Source organism: Callithrix jacchus, chromosome 5 (genome assembly GCF_049354715.1).
Source record: "Callithrix jacchus isolate 240 chromosome 5, calJac240_pri, whole genome shotgun sequence".
Classification (NCBI taxonomy): domain Eukaryota; kingdom Metazoa; phylum Chordata; class Mammalia; order Primates; family Cebidae; genus Callithrix; species Callithrix jacchus.
This window is the reverse complement of record NC_133506.1, coordinates 150222335-150240535: the sequence shown is the minus strand read 5'-3', so window position 1 is coordinate 150240535 and position 18201 is coordinate 150222335. Positions and strand designations below refer to the sequence as shown.

Here is an 18201-nt window from a genome sequence, read left to right as displayed (position 1 = left end):
CTATAGGGAGAGACTCCGTGTCAAAAAAAAAAAAAAAAAAGAAAAAGAAGCAGAGTAATGTGATCAGAGTTGAATTTCAGGAAAATGAATCCAGTCTCATTTAAAACATAAATTAGTTTATAACTGCATGACTCTAAAAATAATTTCACCTCCCTGGCTTCCCTGTCCTTTGTAGATGCAGGAAGCTCCCTCTTTGCTGGGCACAAAGCGGGAGCTGTGTCTGGTTGTGACAGGCTGCCTGGAACCCTGACATTTACTGATGGAACACAGCTGCCTCTGGAGAGAGGAGGCCAGGTTCTAATGTCCCGGGGCAGCCGCCCGCAACCAGGTCTCCTGGCCCTGCAGACGCCCTCGCTTGCCAGCTGTCCAGCTCCACAGGCACAGCTTCCGGGTCACCGAGATGATAGTGGGGCTCCACGATAGAGAGCTCCTACAGCTGGGTTTCACGGTTCCTGTTTAAAACTCAAGCACACTTGGAGTAGACTTTAAAGCTTCCCACTTCACCTCTGTAGAAATATTTCATATTCCACAAATCTCACAAAATGGATGCACCCGACAATGACCTGGCACGGTGGAGCTTGAGGCCTCCCTCCCAGCTCTCCACATTTGGGAACTTCTCTTTGGCTTGGTTCTAAACCTGCCCACAGGGCGGGTCCTTCTCCATCAGGAAGCTAGCACAGTTTTCAACCATCTGAGCTCTGGATTCCAGCAGAGGGGTATTGAGATCCCAGCTAAGCACTCAGTGCCCTCATCTGTGAAATGGGATCATAACAGACCCTGCCTGATAGGAGAGTGGTGAGGATTACATGAGATGACGTGGGAGAAAGGGGTCAGTCCAGTGTCTGGGACTTACGAAGTGCTCAGTGTGAGCTGGTGTTGAATGCTGATAATATGAAAAGGGTTAGCTTTGCAAAGCAGAGGGTTGAACTGAACGGTTACCTGGGTACCTGCCTGCTTCCCTGGTTCCTAAGCTGCAGGGTGGACCCCTTCCCTCCTATGTGAGCTTGTCTGCCTTGGAGCTGATGAAAAGAAGAAGAATTTGGGGGATGTGAGAAAAAGGGAAGAACAACTCACTGCTTTGACTCGTTCACACAGGTCACTCTCAAGTCCACAGGCCCTGCCTGTCTCTGCTAAATGGCTTTTTTTTTTTACTTCCGTTCTACCTGTCCTGCAATTCAAAAGTGGTTCCCTGCCTCCCAATGGCCTCTGCCCTGCCTCGACTTCTGGTTTGTCAGCTCAGAGAGCCACTATAAGATCCTGCTCCAATCTCTCAACTTCTGCGTGTTTAAAACACGTGAGAAAGTCATTCAGTGTACTTCAAAAAATTGAACAGGACAGAATTTGTAAATCAAAATGTGTTGCTTTTTGAATAGTTAATGTTTATTATGTTAATTATATTTATATTTTGATAAATACATGTTAATGACTTAAATATATTTATAAATATATTTGTTATGATATGTAACATTAAAATGAATTATATTTAGTAGCCTAGGTCTGAGGTTGTAGTAACTGTTCACTTAAGTTAGCCTGGAGGACCGGTGACTTCTGGAAGAGACAAGGTGGGGAGAAAACCCTTGCAAGAGGCTGAGCTTCCAAGGAGTCCAAGGGGTGTCCTGGTGGTTAGTGCTGAGAGAATCTCAATCACTCTCCCCTCTCGTAGCCATGCTCCCCAGATTCCAGCACTAAACAGCCTAGTGTTTCAGCCTAGACCCCCTCCATCACAATTCATCCTCCTACAGTGTCGAAATTGCTTTTTTTTTAAAAGAAATATGAAATTATTATTACTATTTTTTATAGGTAGTGGTCAATGGCCTAGAAATTGCTTTTGCTGCAACCTTGATTTGAACTTTTCCAAATTTTCTTCCCACCAAGCCACACCCCCTTTGACCTGGCCCGTTACTGAAACGAGTCAAACGTGCCCAGGACCCTGCATGTTTGTTTCCATGATGTTGCCATTGATCAAAACCTTCAGGGCCTCCCTTCCCACCTGAGACTTGCTCTTCTGAAGCACTTCAGCACTGAGTGTGATCATCTTTCTACTCAGGATTTTGTTTTTGAATCGGTTCAGAGCATTACAGGTAAAATTTTGTAGGATAATAAAATAGGAAAACTATTTTGAATCGAAAATAAGGTGTACTAAAAAGTGCCGAGGCTAACGTTTTTCTAATCTGGCCCCAGAAGTATTCCCCCAGAGAGAACCTCGGTCTGTGTTGAGATCAATGGCGTCATCATGCAACAGGCCCAGGTAATAACCTCACACTGATAGTTTCAACTGATACATGACTTGTAGTGTTTTTTGAAAAGGGTCTCATGACTTTATCTTCGTACCACAAACATGTATCTGTTTGTGTGAATTCACACATGAAAATAGATTCCATAACACAGTGACTGTTACCTTCTCTTTTTTTAAATTTTACTTTTTATTTCAGAAGGAGTCTGGCTCTGTCGCCCAGGCTGAAGGCAGTGGTGCGGTCTCACCTCACTGCAACCTCTGCCTCCTGGGTTCATGTGATTCTCCTGCCTCAGCCTCCCACCCACAAGTAGCTGGGACCACAGGCATGCACCATCACACTGGGTAATGATTTTGTATTTCAGGTGGTGATGGAGTTTCACCATGTTGCCCGGGCTGAGCTCAAGTGATTTGCCCACCTCGGCTTCCCAGAGTGCTGGGATTGTAGGTGTGAGCCCCTGCTCTTGACTGATTGTTCATTTATGGGCTGAAGAGCAGCACCATTTACCTGGTCCCAATCATCAGATAGGTGCAGTGTGGCACGCTGATGCCATCTGTCATCCACCTGGGGTTATGGCTGGTGGACTTGTCCTAAAGGGCTGTAGGAGGGAAATGAACAAGCATACGCCTTTTTAATAATCACACAATTTCAGTTGTCTCAAGACATGCTTGCCCATAGTATGCGTGTTTAACATCATAGAATTTTCTTTATCTTCTCCTTCAAGTGGAAAAAATTAGTTTCATAGATTTGGAGAGTCAACTTTATTCTCTCTCCCTGGGGAGGGCTTATTCTGCATCTCGAGGGGTTTGGGACGGCTATAATCTCTGGGACAGATTATACATTTCCCGAGTGCAGAAACGAGGTTTCTGTATTCCCAGCACCCAGCACGATGCCTGGACGATGAGAAAAACATAAATTTTTGTTGAGATAATAAAAGAAAGGCTTTAAAAACAGAATATATCCTGGAATGGGTCAGGCATTGTCATTCCTAGGCAGACTTTCACAGTGCTTTCTGCCTTCTGAATTTCTGATTCTGTCATTCCGTGAGTTCTCTGAAGAGAAGCCCTAACAGAGCTACCTAAACTGAGGTAACCGTTAATGGGGTAAAGAAGGGAAGATTCTTTTCTATTTGTCATTCATTAAGACATACAATAAATTACATGATGGAATCACATGTAATCCATCATTCCATCTGATTTTAGAAGCAAAATGAAGCTTTATCTTGCACTACATAGGGAGATCATATTTTATTTGCATTCCACAGACTAGCAAAATCCAGCATGAATATATTATATTCAAGGACACAATTTATGTAATCACACCACTTAAGAAGCAGTTTAAAATAGCAAATAAAATCAAACTGTAGCACTCAGCATCCTTATCAAATGAAAATCACATACAAAGACCCGCTTTCTTCTTTTCAACTTCAGCTGCAGGGACCAGAAATAAATAGCTCCATCTTCTCTGATCATGATTAAGGTGTCACCAGGCATAGAGAGAATGCGCAGCACGGGACCCCCATATGACAGCCTCCGCAGCACAGCAGGCAGCAGGAAGGAAACCTCTTCCTGTCGGGCCAAAGCATTAGCTCGCTCCAAATACTCTAGCTGCAGATACATGCAGAAGCCACCCGGGAGGATAAAGGACAATTCATGAAACGTCCAATGTCTTTCTGGCTTTCAAAAATTCTCCTGACCATGTGGGCATGGATAATTCCTTTCTTGGACATGACATCATTATTAGCACATAAACTCGGCTGCCAAAAAACTTGGGGGGTAATAGCTGGGGTGTGCCTGTTGGGTTGGGCCCAGAATTCTGTTACCCAGCTGCTGGGCTTGCTTCTGCTGCTAGTCTCTTTCTCCAAAGAGGATGATGATGATGATGGCTGTTACAGAGAGTGTACTATGTTCCATGCAACACAGACCTTCCTCTCAATTCTCAAGGTAACTGTGGGAGACTGGTTCTCCTGTTCACCCCATTTTACAAATTGGAAAACATAAGCTTAGAGAGGTTAAATAACTTGCCTACAGTCATAACTAGTAAGTGACTGGCCAGAGACATGAGTCCCCATTAGTGTGACATCTCTGGAGTCCTACCCACCAGGATGTGTGCCTCATTTAGAATCTTAGCAGTAGACCTGCAGAAAAAAACCTGTGTGGTCAGAGTGAAGGGGTTGGGGTATCTGGGACTTGGGAAATCTACATTTTCTCTCTACTTTCTCCAAAAGCCCTATTTCATTAGAAGCTTTGCTTCTTTTCCTGGAATCCTGAATGTTTCTTTTCAAATCAGATGACAGTGAGGCCACTTGCATTTAATTTGGTGGAGGAATTGGCCAAAAGTCTGAATAGAGAAGTGTCTTTTTTTTTTTTTTTTTTAAGACAAAGTCTCGCTCTGTCACGCAGGCTGGAATGCAGTGGCACGATCTCTGCTCACTGCAACCTCTGCCTCCCGGATTCAATTCTCCTGCCTCAGCCTCCCGAGTGGACTGCAGGCACATGCCAAAATGCCCGGCTAATTTTTGTATTTTTAGTAGAGATGGGGTTTGACCACATTGGCCAGGTTGGTCTGGAACCCCTGACCCCAAGTGGTCTGCCCACCTCGGCCTCCCAAAGTGCTGGGATTATAGGTGTGAGCCAGGATGCCCAGCCTGAATAGAGGGGCGTCTTACAGCTCAACTTGTCATTTTAAAACTTAATTCATTCCAGAGCAGTGGAAGTACACTGCCGGACACGATGATGAAGAATGTTAAAAGCAGCCTTCTTAGCCTCTCATTATTGTACAACCCAAATTTGGAAATATTAATAATGATGATGATAATATTCACTGGGAATTTATTCTATGATGGCCCTGTTCCAAACACTGATCTGATTATCACTGGGTGTGGCTACCCATGGCATTTCTTGCTCACTGGCATGCTCTTGCTTTGGGGTGAAGTTGTGGACACACCCTTCAGTCCTTAGTTCGAGGATGTCATTGTAGAAACTTGCCTGAGTTGCTGAAATTCCCAGTTGAAGTACTCCAAGCATAGCCAGACATGACAAGCATTTGAAGACTGCAAACAAGCATGTCCCTTGGTTCATCTTCAGGTTGGCCAAAGGTACGAGGGGCAAAGGGCCCTCCAGAAAGGAATGGGCTGGAAATACATACATTGTGCAAACTCCCTAGAACTCCAACTCTGATTCACAAAAATCCCGACTTACCCACCGAATTCTGCCCACTGTTTCAGAGTCTGTTTTCATGAAAAGTTGTTCTATTTGTTCAATACTCTAGAGAGAAAAAAATAAACAAATCTGTTTATAGACTTGACTAGATTGCTGGGGAAAGGGATACAGAAGGAGGGGAATCTTCATACAAATTTCACATTCAAAAATGTGTAATACTCAACAATTTCTGGAACTCCGCAACCTTAATAGGATGGTTAATTGAAATTCAACGCAGACACCAAAACCCTTCTCCAGTGAAAGACCTGGGGCCCTAGACCTTTTGTTTTTTAAATCAAGCTCTAATTAGAAGAAGCTGTGTGTTCCTCAGTGCTCATGCTCCCAGGAAGTCCCCTCTTCCCTGGTCAGTTCCTAATGAAACACTTGTCTCTGTTTAGGGGCCGCATTTTGAGTTAAACAGCAAACCAAGTTCAAAGGACAAGGATGGTGAGGATACTCACTTGGGTGTAAACTGAGACAAAAAGATGTGTAAGTCATGAAAATTATTTTCAAGGGTTAGCAGGATCATTCTGTAGGAGAGAGAGATTTTTTTCTGGGTGGCTATACAGGTTGACTGTTAGATCAACCCAGTGATCCCTACCTCCTGATGTTCACGGCTCATCTGTGTTACTCTCATGCTCTGAGTAACTGTCTTTGAGACAGCAGAATACCTCACTGCTGAGGGAATGTCACTTCTGTGATGACATTACATGAGCTCATGGTCGTTCTTGCCAGCAGACTTGCTCCCTTGCTGGCTCCGATGAAGCTGGATGCCATATTGTTAGTTGCCCTGTAATGAAGCCCATGCCACAAGGAACTAAGGGCAGCCTCTGGCTAACAGCCAGCGAGGAATTGAGACTGTTAGTCCAACAGCCTGCAAGGAACTGAATCCTGGCAACAACCACGTGAGCTTGGAAGCAGATCCTTCCCCAGGCAAGCTTTCAAATGAGGCCTTCAGCCTGGTGGGACACTCTGTGGCCCCAGCTAGGCTATGCCTGGATTCCTAACTTATAAACACAATGAGACATGAGGCAGGTGGATCACCTGAGGCCAGGAGGTCGAGACCAGCCTGACAAACATGGTGAAAACCCATTTCTACTAAATACAAAAAATTAGCTGGGTGTGGTGGCACATGCCTGTAATCCCAGCTACTTGGAAGGCTGAGGTAGGAGAATCGCTTGAACCTGGGAGGCGGAAGTTACAGTGAGTCAAGATTGTGCCATTGGACTCCAGCCTGGGCAACAAGAAACTCTGTCTCAATTATTATGGAGCCATGAATAACTAATATAGTGGCTGAAAAGTACAGAAATTGGGCTAGAGGGTAGAATGTCAATAAAGACTAATTTCGGCTCACAGAGGAGAAAAAATGTCTAAGGTCAGAGCTTTCCAACGTTGAAATGGGTTCCCCCATAAGGTATTGAGTTCTTTTCACCTGAAGGCTTTCAAGCACATGCTGGCTCATGGCAGAGAAGAGAATTTGAGAGCCGAAGGGGTTAACATTAAGAAAACGCTAAGGTCCTTTCAAGCCCCAAGATCTATAATTTCGTGAATGTATGTAGAAGGCAGCTTCAACAGAGGTGGTTGTGTTTGTCTGTGTTGGGAAGTAAGGGGTTGGTTTTTCTCATATATCCCAGGGGTGTCTGCCTTTGAGCAGTAATGACAGTGAAATGAAGAAAATGAGGTGACGCGTGGTATCCAACACACCAGGACATTGCCCGGTGGTGAGTCAACACCCAGGGCCAGTGTAGGTGCCATGAAGAAAGACCCTGGCTGTGCAACCATGCTCAGCATCAGTTCCTTCTAAGTCATGTTCCAGCAGAGACGTGTCACGTTCCCAGGTGTGGCTGACAGTGCCAAACTTCACCATGGCCACTAGACAATACCATGCACACAATTATTTAACACATATTTTTGGAATGAATGTACAAACAAACCAAAATGCCCCGAAGAGCCTAAGGTCAGAGATGGAACTGAAAACAGAAAAGCCCAGGAAGAGAGCACTTACACATTGGGCTCAGGCTGTCCCCAAGACCACCTCTGTGACCGTGGAGCCAAGCCTCGGGAAGCTGTGTGTACCCCCTGGGCACTCTGAGGTTCCAGACAGGGTGGCAGCAGGCAAGGGCCGTGCGGTGTTGTGAGCTGCATGGTGAGGCTGTGGGCCATCAGATGGGCTCTCGTTAGCCCTGCAGCACTGTGGGCTGTGCCCAGAGAGACCCAGCCTCCTCCTTCCAGCCCAGAGCTAAGGAGAAGCATGTGTTTCTGCATGATTCTCAGTGGGATACTCAGGGACACTGAACTCTGCCTCCACACAGTGATTCAGCCACTGGAAACACTCAGATTGAGCACCAGTGGTGGGCCAAACCCTGTGCCAGATGCTGAGGTTTCAGAGTTGAAAGATGTGCTTTTGTAGCATTCACTGTCTAGTAAGGCCACGGAACAAGCAAACCAACCATGTAATGCAAAATGGTAAGTTCTATATGGGTAACTGCAGACCACTATCAGTTTAAAAGGAGGAGCATCTAAGTATGGTATTTCTTTCTTTTTTTTTTTAATTGCATTTTAGGTTTTGGGGTACATGTGCAGAACACGCAAGATAGTTGCATAGGTACACACGTGGCAGTGTGTTCTTCTGCCTTCCTCCCCTTCACCCACATCTGGCATTTCTCCCCAGGCTATTCCTCCCCAGCTCCCCCCTGCTGCTGTCCCTCCCCTTTTCCCCCCAATAGACCCCAGTGTGTAGTACTCACCTCCCTGTGTCCATGTTTTCTCATTTTTCATCACCTGCCTATGAGTGAGAACATGCGGTATTTCATTTTCTGTTCTTGTGTCAGTTTGCTGAGAATGATGTTCTCCAGATTCATCCATGTCCCTACAAAGGACATGAACTCATCATTTTTGATTGCTGCGTAATATTCCATGGTGTATATGTGCCACATTTTCCCAGTCCAGTCTATCATCGATGGGCATTTGGGTTGATTCCAGGTCTTTGCTATTGTAAACAGTGCTGCAATGAACATTCGTGTGCATGTGTCCTTATAATAGAACGATTTATAGTCCTTTGGATATATACCCAGTAATGGGATTGCTGGGTCAAATGGAATTTCTATTTCTAGGTCCTTGAGGAATCGCCACACTGTCTTCCACAATGGTTGAACTAATTTACACTCCCACCAACAGTGTAAAAGTGTTCCTATTTCTCCACATCCTCTCCAGCATCTGTTGTCTCCAGATTTTTTAATGACGGCCATTCTAACTGGCGTGAGATGGTATCTCAATGTGGTTTTGATTTGCATCTCTCTGATGACCAGTGACGATGAGCATTTTTTCATATGTTTGTTGGCCTCATGTATGTCTTCTTTTGTAAAGTGTCTGTTCATATCCTTTGCCCATTTTTGAATGGGCTTGTTTGTTTTTTTTCTGTAAATCTGTTTGAGTTCTTTGTAAATTCTGGATATCAGCCCTTTGTCATATGGGTAAACTGCAAACATTTTTTCCCATTCTGTTGGTTGCCGATTTACTCTAGTGACTGTTTCTTTTGCCATGCAGAAGCTGTGGAGTTTCATCAGGTCCCATTTGTCTATTTTGGCTTTTGTTGCCAATGCTTTTGGTGTTTTGGTCATGAAGTCCTTGCCTACTCCTATGTCCTGAATGGTTTTGCCTAGATTTTCTTCTAGGGTTTTTATGGTGCCAGGTCTTATGTTTAAGTCTTTAATCCATCTGGAGTTAATTTTAGTGTAAGGTGTCAGGAAGGGGTCCAGTTTCTGCTTTCTGCACATGGCTAGCCAGTTTTCCCAACACCATTTATTAAACAGGGACAAGTATTTCTAGAAGAGTTAGGACACCCTCTTGGCTTCCCAAGGAAGCCACAGGGCTCAATATACTTCTGGGTGAGACCACTGTTCCTCTAGTTGCCACCTATGTCTGAAAGATCCTACACTTCATGCCTTCCTGAATGCATGCTTTAGCACTCCTTCCCCTTCTTGGCATTGAATTTTGATGAAGTAAGTCAGCATTTCATAGAAAGAGCAAAGGAGAGACTTTCTTGTTCTTAGCAGGTGCCAGAATACAAACCCCTAGAACAGTGGAAAAGGCATGAACAAAGACCCCGTTTAGCTGCTTCCTTTGCAGCTAGATACGACACATGATTAATTTCTGACTAAAAAGTTGCAACTGCAAGTGTCATGGGCAGCTTCTGGGAGTTTTCTTTAAAGGGAAGGGGTAAGTCTTTCCTTACCACGCCTCCCTTCCTACTGGCTAGAATAAGAGCATGTTGGCTGGAGTCTGAGTAGCCACCTTGGGCCATGAGGAGGAGTGCAACGCACAGGCTGAGGAGGGCAAAGCTGCAGAGTAGAAGGGGTCTGGTCTCTGAAAATTGTATGAAGCCACTTGACCCTCGACTTCCTACATGAGAGAGGAAAAGGCTTCTGCCTCACTCAGGCCTTTGAGGTTAAGCATATTCTGTCACCGGTGGTTAAAGACAATCCTAACTGATATAATGAGCTTTAAAGGCAGGCTAGAGTTTCAACCCCAGATCTATTCCTTAGTAGCTGACAGGTTTCAAGCAAGTTACTCAGATTCTTTAAGGCTCAGTCTTCTCATCTGTGAAATAGGGATAAGGATCCTTTTGAAGGGACCTTTTTGATATTCTAGAGACTGATGAAATAAAATACATAAAGATGCTGAAGCAATGTGGACACCTAGTTGGAAATAATGACTGCTTGATACATAGGTAAAGAAAGAAGTGGCCTCATGGCTCCTCAGTGATGTACTGGGTAACATTTTGCTGAGCAAAAATGGCCCCAGGTAATGTGATGTCTGTCCTGGTCCCCCACCACCTCTCCTTGCACACGCTCTGCTGGATGTGGGGAACAGGTAGCATGCTGCCTCTCGCCTCTGTGCTTTTGCAAATGCTGTTCCCTCTGCCCAGGAGGCCTTGCCTCTTTCTCCCTCCTTTATGGAGTGATTCCCTTCATCCCTCAAAACTCAGCCCAAGGTTCACCTTGCAGGAGGCTCCCTGACTCCTGGTCTGGGTTGGGGGCTCCCTCTACACCCAGGCCTAATTCTACCGCAACTCTGATCTTCCCCAGGACGCAGATCATGACTTGACCCGATGCATCATGGGGGCTAAGAGAAAGCCTCCTGCAGCAAATATATATTGAAAGAAGGAGGGAAGGACGAAGGAAGCAAGGAAAAAATGAAGGAAGGAGGAAGGAAGGAAGGAGAGAGGGAGGGAGGGAGGGAAAGAAGGAAGGAAGGAAGGAAGGAAGGAAGGAAGGAAGGAAGGAAGGAAGGAAGGAAGGAAGGAGGGAAGGAGGGAGGGAGGGAAGGAAGGAAGGAGGTAGGGAGGGAGGGAAGGAAGGAAGGAAGGAAGGAAGGAAGGAAGGAAGGAAGGAAGGATGGAAGGAAGGAAGGAAGGAAGGGGTAGATGACTAAGCAGGCAGGCAGGCATTTTAAGAGTATAGGTAATGACACCACTTTGGTTTAAAAATATCTGGGATATTGCTAAAACACTAAATAATTTATCCATTTAAATAAGACACTCCTCTCTCTTCCTAAGAGGAAGGAAGGAGGGAGGGAGGGAGGGAGGGAGGGAAGGAAGGAAGGAAGGAGGGAGGGAGGGAGGGAAGGAAGGAAGGAGGGAGGGAGGGAGGGAGGGAGGAAAGGAAGGAAGGAAGGAAGGAAGGAGGGAGGGAAAATGAAAACTTCATTTTCATTTCACACAAATGAAGCTACTGTGGTCTGAATGTTTATGTTCTCCCAAAATTCTGTGTTGGAACCGTACCTCCCAGTATGCTGGTACTGGGCGGTGGGGCTTTGGGAGGGATTGGGTCATGAGGGCAGATCCCTCTGAATGAGATTAATGCCCTCATAAAAAGAGGCCCCCCCAGAGGGACCCCTCACTCCTTCCACCACATGAGCACACTGCTAGGAGGTGCTGTCCAGGAGAGAGGAAGCAGGCCCTCACCAGACAGTGAATCTGCCTTCATCTTGGACTTCCCAGCCTCCAGAAATGTAATAAACACATTTCTATTGTTTGTAAGGTGTTTTGTTATGGCAGGTTGAATAGACTAAGACAGGAAGGGACACTTTTAAAAATAGGTGTTATTTAACATTCCCTTCCCACAGTGGGTGAAATGCTAAGCACACCTCAACTCCCACTGTAACCGTGGGATCTGGGGCTCTGCCCTTGAAAAGGGCATCTGAGGACTTCAGCAGCCTACAGGCTGACAAGAGTGTGTTTTTGTTCAAACCCCAGGAACAAGATGGTAGAGCTTTACCTTGAATACCTTTTTCCTATAATTTAAGATCTAATCAATCATGAAACCTTAACAAATGGAGCTTAAACAGCTTATCCCTTTATAATATGTGTTTTATTTGACAATATGAGTACAACCTTATTCATTAAGATTTCATATTCTAGGCTAACCAAGATGGCAGAGAAAAAGTTTAAAATACCTGATTCCAGCAGATTGAGGTCAGGGAAATGCCCAAACTCTGGACAAAAACACATATACAACCAGTGATGTAATAAAAGTCTTCTTTTTAAGAAAAGTTTTTAAATATCTTGTTTGTCTAGTGTACTAAGTAATTTAAATATATTTTCCCACATACGCTGTTCAGTAAATCAGATGGGTTTTAAGTAGAAATCGCAGTTCAGAACTGAGAGTGATCTTACAGATAGATCACTGCACCTAATTGGTTCATATGGTTACAGTTTTAACTGTGGTTTCAATGATCCAACGTTTATAAAATCCATTTCCTTTATTCTGTGACCTCATACTCTGCTTCACTATGCATTTGAAAGTTTCCAGATCCAGCAGCTGTCTTCCTCTCTTTTCAGACTCCTGAAAGCAAAAAAGAATAATTAACTATGAACATAGCTGCATTTTCTTTAGTCTAAGAGCCAAAGTCCAAAGAATGGAAGGTCTAATTAGACTTACCTAAACTCTGTAAATTTATAACGTGTATTTATTTTGTTCATTTCTCTAATACATTCACAATTTGTTTCTAAATCCATTAAGAAGTGATAATTTAAAAAGAATTTAATCTTCATTGATATTTTATAGAATTAAAAGGATTTTCACTGAAAAAATTAATCTTCAAAAAGAAAATCAAATTACCCAGATGAATATTTTGAAAATTCACCTGGCCAATTCCTACCTGAAAGAGTACATTTAAGTTTTGTAACTCTTCAAGGGTCATTTGCTATTATCTTATCAAAACAAAAGGAAAATAAATTAAAAATGTATAATGGTAATAGCAATATCTATAAAATACAATTTCTGGAAACCCATAATTTCTCTCTTTATGGAGCCAGTGAGATAAACTGAGCCTCCATGTGACTTTGGATATTCCACCCCTCACTGTTGTGAGTCTCTACACCAATTCAATTGATTCCGCAATCCCAAATTCTAGTGCCAGGTTGGCTTTACTGGGTGGAAGGAAGGAGGAAATGGGGAGGTAGTGGGAGGAGAGGGAGGATAGGATAGGTTTTGACTTGGGAGAGAAAAGAAGAAGCCTTTGCACCCCCACACAAAAAGGATCAGGAACTAGATTTAATGAGAAAAGGGAGTCTACAAATATTTTACTGTGTCAAATTCCAAAAGACTCTCTGTCCTCTGTCAGGAGTCCTGTGTGTTAGAGTTGTGTCTGCCATATCCTCTGCTCCCCCCCAGCCCATCTCTCACCCATGCTGAACCAGGCGAAGGCCTTGGGAGAACCGACCTGCCATCTCTTTTTCTGGGGTACATTTTCTGAAGCTGTGGCCATTGGATGGAGGTACTCTGTGTTTGTGAAACTGGATCTCTTTTAGTCAATAAACAAATCCCCAGAGACTATCTCCTCCTCACCTTCAGTCTCTTAGCTACTGTCTAACCAATTTGCCTTTTATAAATGAAAATCCCCGAGCATCTGGCTTAGAATGAATAAACTGTCACCAATGAGTACAGCCAAGTCAAGCTCTGATGTTCTTACACTGTCTCATGAGGCCCGAGACAAATAGCAAAGGAGGAAACTGGCTTTTCTCCCAATAGGATCATCTCCTGAAATCTCCGTGTACCAATCTCCGAGGTGATGGCTCCTTCCGTAAAACTCAGACTGACACCAAAGCTATTGGGAGATCTGCCACTTTGTAAAATTAAAGCACCTTTCAAATTGTGACTTGAATGACCTCACAATTACTTTTTAATTTCTTTCATCGAGGAACAAAACCAAGGACCCAGCTCTAGAGTGGAGACACATGTAGACCAAAGTTTCTTCTTGAAAATTCCCTGTAGGGCTCTTCTGGCAAGACCTGGACCCAGGAGGTAATTTCAAAAGTTAACTGGCAGAAAGCTCTCCCCAGTATTTAAATACACACAAAAGATATTTCATCAGATGGAGGGCCATTTCCCTTGTCAGACAAAAGACGTTACCACTGAGTTAATTCAGAGTGTCCTTTGACCAAAGCCTTCTCTAGGATCCAAAAAAACCAGATGAGAGTTTAGCAGGCTCACACACAACACATACGAGAAAAACGTACTTGGGTCTGAGCTTTAACAAAAAGACCCTGTCTCTAGGAACACCTACATGACTTCTCCTCCTGAGTTCTAGATGTGAATTCCAGAGGGTGAGACAACTTTTTAAGGATTTGAAAATTCTCTTACTATCAGAAAATTACAGAAAAGCCACACGACTATCACAGTTTTCACGTTGTATTTTTCTGAGCCTTTACAATTCTAAATATCAGATATAAATACTTCATTAGTCCATAAATTGCATAAAACACATTTGTCTTGTTGATTTGCACAAAGGAGTGAAAATACATTGCCTATATGTTATCCCGACCACAAACTTTCATTCTTTCCACAGTACCTGAATATTTTTTCCTCTTAGCTTCCATACTTCCTGAAAATTTTTGCAGTGATGGATTGCCTGTCCACTAGTGACCATTTTATGTAAAATTGGCCTTTTGCCTTTCTCTACCTCCGTTACTGAAAAAGAACAAACAAGAACAAAAATTGCCCGACCTCCCAGGAGGGGGCTCCCCAATCCAGAAAGAGACTGACTCCTCTTCTCTCAATATGTTTCCTGGAAATGCTGCTGAGAGAGTGGAGTGAAAGCCATCATGAGTAATAGCAACGAAGGGCATGAAATCTAAAGGGAGTACGATTATATAATCTACAAAGGGCTTTGCAGTAATTTTCATTTAAGCATAAAATGCGACCAAAAAGCCTCACTTTTTCCCTTTACAACTTCTCCTCAGAGCCATTCCCAACAAATATCTCTCCATCCCTAACAAATATCCCACCCCACGCCCCTCCACCAAACAGGCATGGCACACCCACGCATGTCATGCCTTCGGAGCCAGCGAGGTTTGCTGTCTGTCCTCTGGGGTCATGCTCCATCACTGCCTCCTGGCCACATCTACTCTCCTCACTTCCTACTTCCCTTCTCCCACCCTCCAAAAGAATAAGGAAACGAATGAAAGGTAACTACGGAAGAGTTGTCTAAATTGCTATGTTAACTAAATTTCCTTTGCATTAAGAAAACAGTTCTTAAATCTCACAGACTCCATCAAATTTTCATATGTCATGAAGGAAAGCAAAAATCTAGTGATCATTAGCCAACTTCTTTTTTAAAGGCAGCAATAGAAATACGTTCGGGAGAAACACAGCTAGAAAACAGGGCCATTATTGTGCTTTTCCTTGAAAATATAAATCAGGCCTTCACATAATTGCATGCTTTTAAAGCAAATTTGGAACACAAAGCAGAGAAAACATATGTCCCTTCTGGGTACTCCTGTGCTTGGCAGGGCTGGGAAATTCGTAACTGCCATCGACAGCAAGTCACATTGTATCACTAAAAAGCTTGAATGACTTGTTTTCCTACAAATAAAAACAGGGAAAAGCCTGACTATTTCAAATCCAAACTATCACAGCTATAGTGACAACCATAAATAATTTAGTCTGCAATTGTGGATTCGATTTTTAAAGGCGTTATCTACTGCCCAGCAATGCGTTTTGTTTCATTCAAATGCAATTTCATAGAAAACTACCTGGATAATTCCCTAATATCCTATATTAGAGGGAATTCACGGAGCTATGATTCTGCTTGTCCTTACACTGCAGTTTCCCCAAAGCAAGTGAGTTTTATGATTAGAGTGGTTTTCCCATAAGGGTTCATTTGCCTGCTGGTTGCTCATTTGCATTGCAAATGAGCTCTCCTATTGTTACAACCCAGCATCTCTTTGCCTCTCACTGTAAGAGTCTCCTCTGTTGGGGTGGGTTAGGGATAATTTCACGTCTACCACAAGGGAATTGACTAATTCATCGAATGTAGTATCCTTTTGAAAATCTGTTTCCTGAGTGGCTGTCTCTACAGCTTCAGCAAGTAGACAGATACCATCAATGGTCTTAAGATTCTAAGAGAAAGTGACTCCAGAAGATTTGGGGCTTCCCCCGGGGTTGAAATTCAGAGGATTCCCTAGCAGCTCGTCCAGATGAAGAGTAAGGTGGGGGAGGCAAAAGGGAGCTCATCGGTGAATCTAGATTGTTAAAGCACATGTGCAAAAATGGACATTGCTTAAGCAAGGGAAGGAGAGCGGAAATGGCAGGGGCGATGGCGCTGGGAACTCTCAAACCCACCGCAAGCTGACACTTGAAAGAGGGCTGTCTTTAGCCATGTTAGGAACCAAAAGTCAGAAAAGTACTTTAATTTTAAAATAATACATGCTTCGACAGCACTGCCACTAATATCTAGTCTCTGTTGAGCTTATTATGTGCCAAGCACTGAGTCTTTTACATGCACATTTCTATTAATCCTCTCAACAACTCTGTAAGAGACATACAGTTATTGTCCCCATTTTATAGATCAGGACACTGAGGCACAGAAAGGTTGATGAACTTGCCTGGCTTCCCACAGCCAGTAAGTGCTGAAACCAGGATTCCAGCACAGGAGAGCCACAAGGCTCACAGATCACTCAAGCCCAGCTCTTCAGCCTCTGCTTGAGGTCCCCAGCTACCTCCAAGGAGGATGCAGATGGATGAGCAGAGGCGGGTGGTATGGACTTGCCAGCCTCCAGTGTCCACTGTCACTCATCTCTCTTCTCCTCCAGTCTAAAAATCAGTATAAATTGTTCTAACCCAAGTTGCCGGTCCCTTAGAAATGAACCTTAAATGCCTTTACTTGAGGTGCTCGTCCTTTGTTATTCTTTTAAAATAGTTCAAAGTAACGGTGACCTTTAAAGAGTCAGATCCTTCCCCATCTCCCAGTGAGTATTAAAGACTTCCCACCGTCAGGGTATCACAGCTTATGTAAGCTTTATGAGGATCCAAATTTGTTGCAGGGCATGGCCCAAGCATTTTCCAGCTCGCTCCTCTAAATTAATCTAAAATGAATACATTGCTGCTTTTCCAGCTGCTTGGGCGTATTCCATGGCTTCTTCGTGGCTTAAAAATAAAGAGGGGTGCTTCCTCCAGCCTTACCAAACAAGCATGGCAGTGCTCGTCTTGCCTGTGTAGACTGGTCAGCTGTAGCAGTGGAGAGGGATGCTGAGGAAGCTGTGGAGCAACGTCCACCCTAGGAGGGAAGATTAGGATGGATTAGCTCTGTGTCCTGAGCACTGAGGTGGAGTGGGCCTTAAGCAATGCATCTGTAACATAAGCAAGGCATTGGAGAAAGGCAGAAAAGATGAAGCTGGGAGGCCCCATCCAACCCATAGAGTCATCCCCCTTCCTTTACAGTGGGGAAACTGAGACCCAGAGAAGTATCTTGTCTACGGTCACATCACAGATTACTGGCAGGAATAGAAGGTTTGTTTTTTCTATATTAGAAATGGGATTAACTCATCCTCTGAACGAGGATGGAACAAGCTGATTGAAATTTCCTCCTTGAATTGAATACAAAATCGGTAAGAACATACATGTTTCAAGTTGTCAAATTCCCTCCTGTAGGTTCCTTCGCACCCTCTCTCCCAACTGGCCTCCACCCAGTCCTGCCCTGCCAGGTCCTGTATTGTATCTTTTTCTAGTGTGTCTCTCAAGGGCACCTCCTTGCTGTCCACCTGTAACTTTTCCACCTGTTAGGTTGCAAAGGAAACAAAGGCTCTAGTCATACCCTCTGGAATTCTAGGCACTAGGTGTTCTAATCAAGATCAGAAAAGGGAAGGCCAATAGTCTGGGGACAGGATGAATCGGAGCGAACCAACCTTACTGCTCATCGTTTTGGTAAACTGTAAAAATGGCCCACACTCGTTGCCGTATATTCTGGGGCCTGGCTTATGACTTCGGTCAGTGGAAAATTAGAAACCATGATGCAGAGGAGACTTGAAAATGTGTGCACAATGGGTATGTCCTCTCGCTCATGTGCTTTCCATGAGAATGTGCCCACTTGTTTGCTGGAAGAGGAGAGACACAGGGAGCAAGCCCAGGTGCCCCAGTTCCCAGCCAGCTTCATCTTAGGTCAGCCAATGGCCCAACGGCTTTCAGATGTGTGAGCCAGCCAACGACGGCGAACAGAATTCTCTAGCTGATGAGCAGGCACCTGGGAAAACCAGTGAGTACTCAGTGCGCCACTGAGGTTTTGTGGTTATGTGTTATGCAGCAATTCTCTGGCAATCCATAACTGACATATTAACTTACAGTCTAGTTGGTTCTACCACAGGAGCATAGTGTGAAGCATCACCCCTTCCTATGGTGTGTGTTGTAAATTGCGACTTTCAAATCTTTTTTATATCACAACCCTCTGTAAGAATCTGTTAAACATATATATGCATACACGCTATCAAC

General features: G+C 44.1%; 2 long non-coding RNA genes across 5 annotated transcripts in view; one reads left to right on the top strand and one right to left on the bottom strand.

The window, feature by feature from the left end:
* The window catches only part of LOC144582893 (uncharacterized), a 42449-nt gene that overhangs the window by 6926 nt on the left and 17322 nt on the right, over nt 1-18201 (top strand). The window lies entirely within an intron of this gene.
* Nucleotides 11789-17074, bottom strand: LOC144582894 (uncharacterized). The gene is made up of 2 exons (XR_013536440.1): nt 16900-17074; nt 11789-12279 (listed from the first exon to the last, which is right to left on the bottom strand). It is a non-coding gene; the product is annotated as an uncharacterized LOC144582894 (long non-coding RNA).